This window comes from Penaeus chinensis, chromosome 31 (genome assembly GCF_019202785.1).
Source record: "Penaeus chinensis breed Huanghai No. 1 chromosome 31, ASM1920278v2, whole genome shotgun sequence".
Lineage (NCBI taxonomy): Eukaryota > Metazoa > Arthropoda > Malacostraca > Decapoda > Penaeidae > Penaeus > Penaeus chinensis.
This window is the reverse complement of record NC_061849.1, coordinates 20,607,839-20,616,616: the sequence shown is the minus strand read 5'-3', so window position 1 is coordinate 20,616,616 and position 8,778 is coordinate 20,607,839.

Genomic DNA, 8,778 nt, shown 5'->3' with positions numbered 1-8,778 from the left:
GAAGTCCTGGACCCATTCCAATTCTACTCCCTGGATTTTCAGACTTGTGCCTCGAACTCTCTGTCTCAGAGACATGGCCTTGGATTTGGCTGCAGAGATCTTTAGTCCTGTCCTACTACACTCCTCGGACACGAGGTCCAGTCAACGCTGGGCTATATTCTGGCTGCGTGGTCCAGTGGAGGTGATAGCGAGATCGTCTGCATACGAGATGATCTTGCACCCCACTGGGAGGTTTATGTTGAGGATGTAGGACATTAAATTGTTAAATAGGGCTGGACTGAGAATCCCACCCTGTGGCGTTCCATTTTCGAGCAGCATGTGCTGCGATAGGTGACCCTGGAATTTGACATTGACAGTCCTGTTCCTAAAGTAGTCACCTATCCAAGCCAAGAGCTTTCCTCTGATTCCTTTCTGGATCAGGCTTTCCTGAATTGCAAGCAGACTTGCCAGTTCAAAAGCCTTCTCCAGGTCATGGAATACCACCACAGCTGGACCCTTGCTGATTGTGCTTAAGAGCGTGGCTATGCTGTGTGCTGTGACCATGCCCCTTGTGGAGGTGTTCGTGGGGGGGACCCATTTTCCATTGGAGCCGGTTTAGTACCATCCTCTCGGCCGTCTTGGCCAGGCAGCTGAGGAGAGAGATGGGGCGGTAATTCCCCGGCTCCTTTGGTTTTGGGACGGGAATTATGGTAGCCCTCTTCCAGCTCTGGGGTAGAGTGGAAGTTTCCCAGCACTTGTTGATGAGTTGCAAGAGTGCACACTCACCTGCTAGTCCTAGGTGGGAGATAATGGGGTACGAGATCCCATCAGAGCCCGGGGCTGTATTGGAACTGGATTTATAGGCTTTCCATAGTTCCCTCAGAGAAAAGATAACGTCTAAGTTATCGGGATCGGCTGCCCTTTCTCTAATCTGAGCAAGTCTGTCTGGCTGTAGACGCTCTTGTCTTGCCCTCAGCTCGGCTGGCAGGCTGTTGCTGCTCGTTCTCACAGAGAACTCGTGCGCCAGTCTGTTTGCCTCTGTTTGGGAGTCGTGATGCGTGCACCTCGGGGCTGAGCGGCTGGTAGCTCGCCTGACCCGTTGCCACAGCTCTGAAAGGGTGGTTTGGTGGTCGAAGGACTCGCACCATTCCAGCCACTTTTCCTGCCTGACTCTGTTGGCAGTTTCCTTGGCATCCGTGACAGCCTCCCTTAGGAGGGATAAGTTGTCAGGGGTTCTTTACCTTCGGAATAGTTTTCAGCACATGTTCACCCTGTGGTTGACCTCCATGTCCTCGGCATGTCCTCGGACGGCAGCTCCTCCGACGCGTCCTCGGCAGGCAGCTCCTCCGGCATGTCCTCGGCAGGCAGCTCCTCCGGCATGTCCTCGGCAGGCAGCTCCTCCGGCATGTCCTCGGCAGGCAACTCCTCCGGCATGTCCTCGGCAGGCAGCTCCTCCGGCATGTCCTCGGCAGGCAGCTCCTCCGGCATGTCCTCGGCAGGCAGCTCCTCCGACATGTCCTCGGCAAGCAGCTCCTCCCGCATGTCCTCGGCAGGCAGCTCCTCCGGCATGTCCTCGGAAGGCAGCTCCTCCGGCATGTCCTCGGCAGGGAGCTCCTCCGGCATGTCCTCGGCAGGCAGCTCCTCCGGCATGTCCCCGGCAGGTAGCTCCTCCGGCATGTCCTCGGCAGGCAGCTCCTCCGGCATGTCCTCGGCAAGCAGCTCCTCCGGCATGTTCTCGGCAGGTAGCTCCTCCGGCATGTCCTCGGCAGGCAGCTCCTCCGGCATGTCCTCGGCAGGCAGCTCCTCCGGCATGTCCTCGGCAGGTAGCTCCTCCGGCATGTCCTCGGCAGGCAGCTCCTCCGGCATGTCGTCGGCAGGCAGCTCCTCCGGCATGTCCTCGGCAGGCAGCTCCTCCGGCATGTCCTCGGCAGGTAGCTCCTCCGGCATGTCCTCGGCAGGCAGCTCCTCCGGCATGTCCTCGGCAAGCAGCTCCTCCGGCATGTCCTCGGCAGGTAGCTCCTCCGGCATGTCCTCGGCAGGCAGCTCCTCCGGCATGTCGTCGGCAGGAGCTCATCCGGTACGTCTTTGGCAAGCAGCTCCTCCAGGGTATCCTTGGACAGCAGCTCCTCCGGCGCGTCCTCGGCAGGCAGCTCCTCCGGCATGTCCTCGGCAGGCAGCCCCTCCGACGCGTCCTCGGCAGGCAGCTCCTCAGGCAAACTGATGCCCACCGGATCCTTGGGCGGGTATCCCAAGCTAGCTGGTCGTTCTGGCGCACATCCTGCACCCACCAGCTGTTCCTCCGGCGCGTCCCTAGCAGACATCTCCTCCGGCGCGTCCTCGGCAGGCAGCTCCTCCGGCGCGTCCTCGGCTGGCAGCTCCTCCGGCGCGTCCTCGGCAGGCAGCTCCTCCAGTGGACCGATACCCTTGGGCGGGCATCCCACAACAACTGGTCGTTCGGGTGCACATCCCGCACCCACCAGTTGCACAAGCGGACATGCAAGGGCGGTCAGCTCCTCTGACTTCAGTGCCGCTGCAGTCGCTTCCTCTGTCGTGTATTTCGCCGTCGGCCGAGGCTTCCTCGACCGTGCCTGCTTCTTCCGACGGCCGTTCCCTGGGAGTCTCCCCCGCTGTCGTCCGTCTTGCCGGCAGGTTTTCCGCTGCGACGGTTTCTTGGGCAGACGGATCGTGTCCATAGGCGACTCCGTGGTCAGTCGCTCCTCTGGCCAGCGTTCTACTCCCGGGAGTTTTGCTTGAGTAGCCCGGACGACGTGCTCCCATGCACAAGGAGGGTCAGAGCAAGACCAAGCAGGGGGCCCACGTTCCTCCACAGCGTTTGCTCTGCTTTCCGGCGTCTTTCCTCCTTGCGGTTCCTGCGACGCTGCTCTTCCCACAGCTGCCTCTGCTCCTCCCGTTTCCGGTAGTAGAGAGCCAGCTGCTCGCGTCTGATCCTCTCCTGCTCCTGAATGTAGTGTAAGAAGGCCATGCCTTCAAGGCCCAGCATCTCAGCTTCCTGTACGTACTTCCTCATGGTGCCGTTTTCCAGACCGTCTGATCCTGGCAAGGTCGCCAATGTCAGGGTTCGTTTTAAGGAATCAGAGCGGTCAGGTCAACGGAAACACACCAGAGGAAACATACACAAGGTTTTAACGCTAAAGGGCACTATTTACACTACACAACAGGATATTTACAAAACAGAAGGGAGAGGATCCAGCGGAGCAGGCGAGGTCACATGGCGGGAGGAAGCACACACGTTAAATTCACGGGACAACTGCCGAATTTCTGTGAAGAATGACTTCGGTACCTCTGTTGATTATTTCAGAGAGTGCCAGTGGTTCATAGCCTGTGGCGTCTGAGTACCAGACGGCCGAGGGGGAGGTTCTCGTTTCCTCTCTGTGGAGCTGCCGTAGGAAGGTACGACCGACCAAGGCACTCTTCTCCTTAAGTAATTTTCGGCTTGGTTTTATCTTCATGGGATTTGGGGGCATACCCTTGCCAGCGACGGCTAGTCTGTCAGCAAGCTCGTTCCCTCTGATGCCGATGTGGCTTGGGACCCAGTTGATGATAATTCTTCTACCCTGAGCAAGAATTCTCTGTGCCATTGTGAGAATCGTGGTCAGTAGGTAGATGTTGGTGAGGTGTGCTGAAGACAGTCAATGGCTGCCCTGGAGCCTGTGTGTATGACCTCGTGTCCTTCCCTTAGGGACGCGTGGGCTATGGCTCCCATGATTGCAACTGCCTCTGCCTGTACCGAGGAGGCGTTGTCTGTTACCCTCATGGATTGCATGGCGTCCCTTGCTGCAAAGCCGGCGCCTGCAGTGTGGCTCAAGGGATCGACCGATCCATCCGGAGGAGTGATGGCTGCAATGACCCTCTGGGCTTCTGCTTTTAGGCTAGGCGTGGGGTATAGGCTCTTTTTCATTGACATGCTCATTATGTTGAACTCTATCAAGCTCTGTGCCCACGGCGGGGCTTCGGCAAAGTCGGGGTGGGGGGAGTCCATACCCTTAGCAAGAAGCTGTTCTTTGAGCTGATGGCGTATCAACACCCTGGCTGTGTGAGACAGCCAGGAGTTATTTGCAAAGAGTTCGTTGTCTTGTTCGAGGCGTCTGACTATTTTTTGTCTTAGGCTTGTGTTCCTGGGAGCCTGGTAGACCTTTGACAGGAATTGGGTTGCCATTAGATCGATTCGTGAGTCCAGGGGGTGAAGGTTTGCCTCCATCAGGAGGTTGAGAACCTTCGTCCACCTCGGGGCACCCAGAATGATCCTGGCGGCTTCGTTTTGGACTGTCTCTAATTTGTCTGTGTACTTTTTCTTGGCGGCAAATAGAGCGACTGAGGCATAGTCCACAATGGGCCGGACAGCATGTACATAGAATGATCTTAGTACTTTGTGTCTGGCCCCTATGCGTCTCCCAGTCATTGCTCTCATGACAGACAGTCTTGCTTTGGTTCAGTTAACCAGGTACTGGACCTCCTTCTGGAAAGAGAGGGTCCGGTCTATCCTTACCCCAAGGTATAGGAAGTCCTGGACCCATTCCAATTCTACTCCCTGGATTTTCAGACTTGTGCCTCGAACTCTCTGTCTCAGAGACATGGCCTTGGATTTGGCTGCAGAGATCTTTAGTCCTGTCCTACTACACTCCTCGGACACGAGGTCCAGTCAACGCTGGGCTATATTCTGGCTGCGTGGTCCAGTGGAGGTGATAGCGAGATCGTCTGCATACGAGATGATCTTGCACCCCACTGGGAGGTTTATGTTGAGGATGTAGGACATTAAATTGTTAAATAGGGCTGGACTGAGAATCCCACCCTGGTGGCGTTCCATTTTCGAGCAGCATGTGCTGCGATAGGTGACCCTGGAATTTGACATTGACAGTCCTGTTCCTAAAGTAGTCACCTATCCAAGCCAAGAGCTTTCCTCTGATTCCTTTCTGGATCAGGCTTTCCTGAATTGCAAGCAGACTTGCCAGTTCAAAAGCCTTCTCCAGGTCATGGAATACCACCACAGCTGGACCCTTGCTGATTGTGCTTAAGAGCGTGGCTATGCTGTGTGCTGTGACCATGCCCCTTGTGGAGGTGTTCGTGGGGGGGACCCATTTTCCATTGGAGCCGGTTTAGTACCATCCTCTCGGCCGTCTTGGCCAGGCAGCTGAGGAGAGAGATGGGGCGGTAATTCCCCGGCTCCTTTGGTTTTGGGACGGGAATTATGGTAGCCCTCTTCCAGCTCTGGGGTAGAGTGGAAGTTTCCCAGCACTTGTTGATGAGTTGCAAGAGTGCACACTCACCTGCTAGTCCTAGGTGGGAGATAATGGGGTACGAGATCCCATCAGAGCCCGGGGCTGTATTGGAACTGGATTTATAGGCTTTCCATAGTTCCCTCAGAGAAAAGATAACGTCTAAGTTATCGGGATCGGCTGCCCTTTCTCTAATCTGAGCAAGTCTGTCTGGCTGTAGACGCTCTTGTCTTGCCCTCAGCTCGGCTGGCAGGCTGTTGCTGCTCGTTCTCACAGAGAACTCGTGCGCCAGTCTGTTTGCCTCTGTTTGGGAGTCGTGATGCGTGCACCTCGGGGCTGAGCGGCTGGTAGCTCGCCTGACCCGTTGCCACAGCTCTGAAAGGGTGGTTTGGTGGTCGAAAGGACTCGCACCATTCCAGCCACTTTTCCTGCCTGACTCTGTTGGCAGTTTCCTTGGCATCCGTGACAGCCTCCCTTAGGAGGGATAAGTTGTCAGGGGGTTCTTTACCTTCGGAATAGTTTTTCAGCACATGTTCACCCTGTGGTTGACCTCCATGTCCTCGGCATGTCCTCGGACGGCAGCTCCTCCGACGCGTCCTCGGCAGGCAGCTCCTCCGGCATGTCCTCGGCAGGCAGCTCCTCCGGCATGTCCTCGGCAGGCAGCTCCTCCGGCATGTCCTCGGCAGGCAACTCCTCCGGCATGTCCTCGGCAGGCAGCTCCTCCGGCATGTCCTCGGCAGGCAGCTCCTCCGGCATGTCCTCGGCAGGCAGCTCCTCCGACATGTCCTCGGCAAGCAGCTCCTCCCGCATGTCCTCGGCAGGCAGCTCCTCCGGCATGTCCCTCGGAAGGCAGCTCCTCCGGCATGTCCTCGGCAGGGAGCTCCTCCGGCATGTCCTCGGCAGGCAGCTCCTCCGGCATGTCCCCGGCAGGTAGCTCCTCCGGCATGTCCTCGGCAGGCAGCTCCTCCGGCATGTCCTCGGCAAGCAGCTCCTCCGGCATGTTCTCGGCAGGTAGCTCCTCCGGCATGTCCTCGGCAGGCAGCTCCTCCGGCATGTCCTCGGCAGGCAGCTCCTCCGGCATGTCCTCGGCAGGTAGCTCCTCCGGCATGTCCTCGGCAGGCAGCTCCTCCGGCATGTCGTCGGCAGGCAGCTCCTCCGGCATGTCCTCGGCAGGCAGCTCCTCCGGCATGTCCTCGGCAGGTAGCTCCTCCGGCATGTCCTCGGCAGGCAGCTCCTCCGGCATGTCCTCGGCAAGCAGCTCCTCCGGCATGTCCTCGGCAGGTAGCTCCTCCGGCATGTCCTCGGCAGGCAGCTCCTCCGGCATGTCGTCGGCAGGAGCTCATCCGGTACGTCTTTGGCAAGCAGCTCCTCCAGGGTATCCTTGGACAGCAGCTCCTCCGGCGCGTCCTCGGCAGGCAGCTCCTCCGGCATGTCCTCGGCAGGCAGCCCCTCCGACGCGTCCTCGGCAGGCAGCTCCTCAGGCAAACTGATGCCCACCGGATCCTTGGGCGGGTATCCCAAGCTAGCTGGTCGTTCTGGCGCACATCCTGCACCCACCAGCTGTTCCTCCGGCGCGTCCCTAGCAGACATCTCCTCCGGCGCGTCCTCGGCAGGCAGCTCCTCCGGCGCGTCCTCGGCTGGCAGCTCCTCCGGCGCGTCCTCGGCAGGCAGCTCCTCCAGTGGACCGATACCCTTGGGCGGGCATCCCACAACAACTGGTCGTTCGGGTGCACATCCCGCACCCACCAGTTGCACAAGCGGACATGCAAGGGCGGTCAGCTCCTCTGACTTCAGTGCCGCTGCAGTCGCTTCCTCTGTCGTGTATTTCGCCGTCGGCCGAGGCTTCCTCGACCGTGCCTGCTTCTTCCGACGGCCGTTCCCTGGGAGTCTCCCCCGCTGTCGTCCGTCTTGCCGGCAGGTTTTCCGCTGCGACGGTTTCTTGGGCAGACGGATCGTGTCCATAGGCGACTCCGTGGTCAGTCGCTCCTCTGGCCAGCGTTCTACTCCCGGGAGTTTTGCTTGAGTAGCCCGGACGACGTGCTCCCATGCACAAGGAGGGTCAGAGCAAGACCAAGCAGGGGGCCCACGTTCCTCCACAGCGTTTGCTCTGCTTTCCGGCGTCTTTCCTCCTTGCGGTTCCTGCGACGCTGCTCTTCCCACAGCTGCCTCTGCTCCTCCCGTTTCCGGTAGTAGAGAGCCAGCTGCTCGCGTCTGATCCTCTCCTGCTCCTGAATGTAGTGTAAGAAGGCCATGCCTTCAAGGCCCAGCATCTCAGCTTCCTGTACGTACTTCCTCATGGTGCCGTTTTCCAGACCGTCTGATCCTGGCAAGGTCGCCAATGTCAGGGTTCGTTTTAAGGAATCAGAGCGGTCAGGTCAACGGAAACACACCAGAGGAAACATACACAAGGTTTTAACGCTAAAGGGCACTATTTACACTACACAACAGGATATTTACAAAACAGAAGGGAGAGGATCCAGCGGAGCAGGCGAGGTCACATGGCGGGAGGAAGCACACACGTTAAATTCACGGGACAACTGCCGAATTTCTGACACAAACACACACACACACACACACACATGTATATATATGTAGACACACACACACACACACAGACATACACACACACACACACACACACACACACACACATATATATATATATATATATATATATATATATGTAGACACACACACACACACACACACACACACACATATATATATATATATATATATATATATATATGTTTATATATGTATGTATATTTATACATATGTGTATATACGTATATATATATATATATATATATATATATATATATATATATATATATATATATGTGTGTGTGTGTGAATATACATTATTAATTCAGTATATACTAATGATTCAGTCACTTAAACTGTGAATCAACTTTCATCGTTTATTCTATTTCCTCTTGACATGGTCTTTAAGATCTGCAACAATCACCAAACTAATGAACAATGATTTTCGTGACACGCCCGAAAAAGTATTCACCTTTTTAAGCTGGGGAAAGAATCTTGCTCTACCTTTGTTTTAATCTATTGTTTATAGTTACTTAGCCGAATCTCAGTCACGTTCAGGAGCTGACAATGGAGATGATAAACTTCGCAGGTTTCTCATAGTGGATATGCATCCTATTAAAACGTGTGTTATTTATATTTTGCAATCGGTAGTGACGAAAAAGGCCATACTTTCTATCAATTTCTATCACTGTTTATTTCTGGTTTTATTTTGTTCCCGTTTCTGTATACAGACTTTGGCATATTACAATTACATCACTTAGATCTTGATGCGAAAATCGTTGTCCTGTATCCTTGCAAAGAAAATATCCTTTCCACATATGGTACTTTGATATGACAACAATACAATTAACTGCTAAGTGGAAATTAAATTTCAACAGTGGTATAAGATTCCCCAATCACATTAGCTCACGCCTACTAAAGCCTAAGCCACGCCTACTTTTGGCTTCGAGCGATATATATAAAGATGAAAAAGGCGCGAGTCTTCACATTTCCTCTTTACGCTGCTAATGCATTAAGA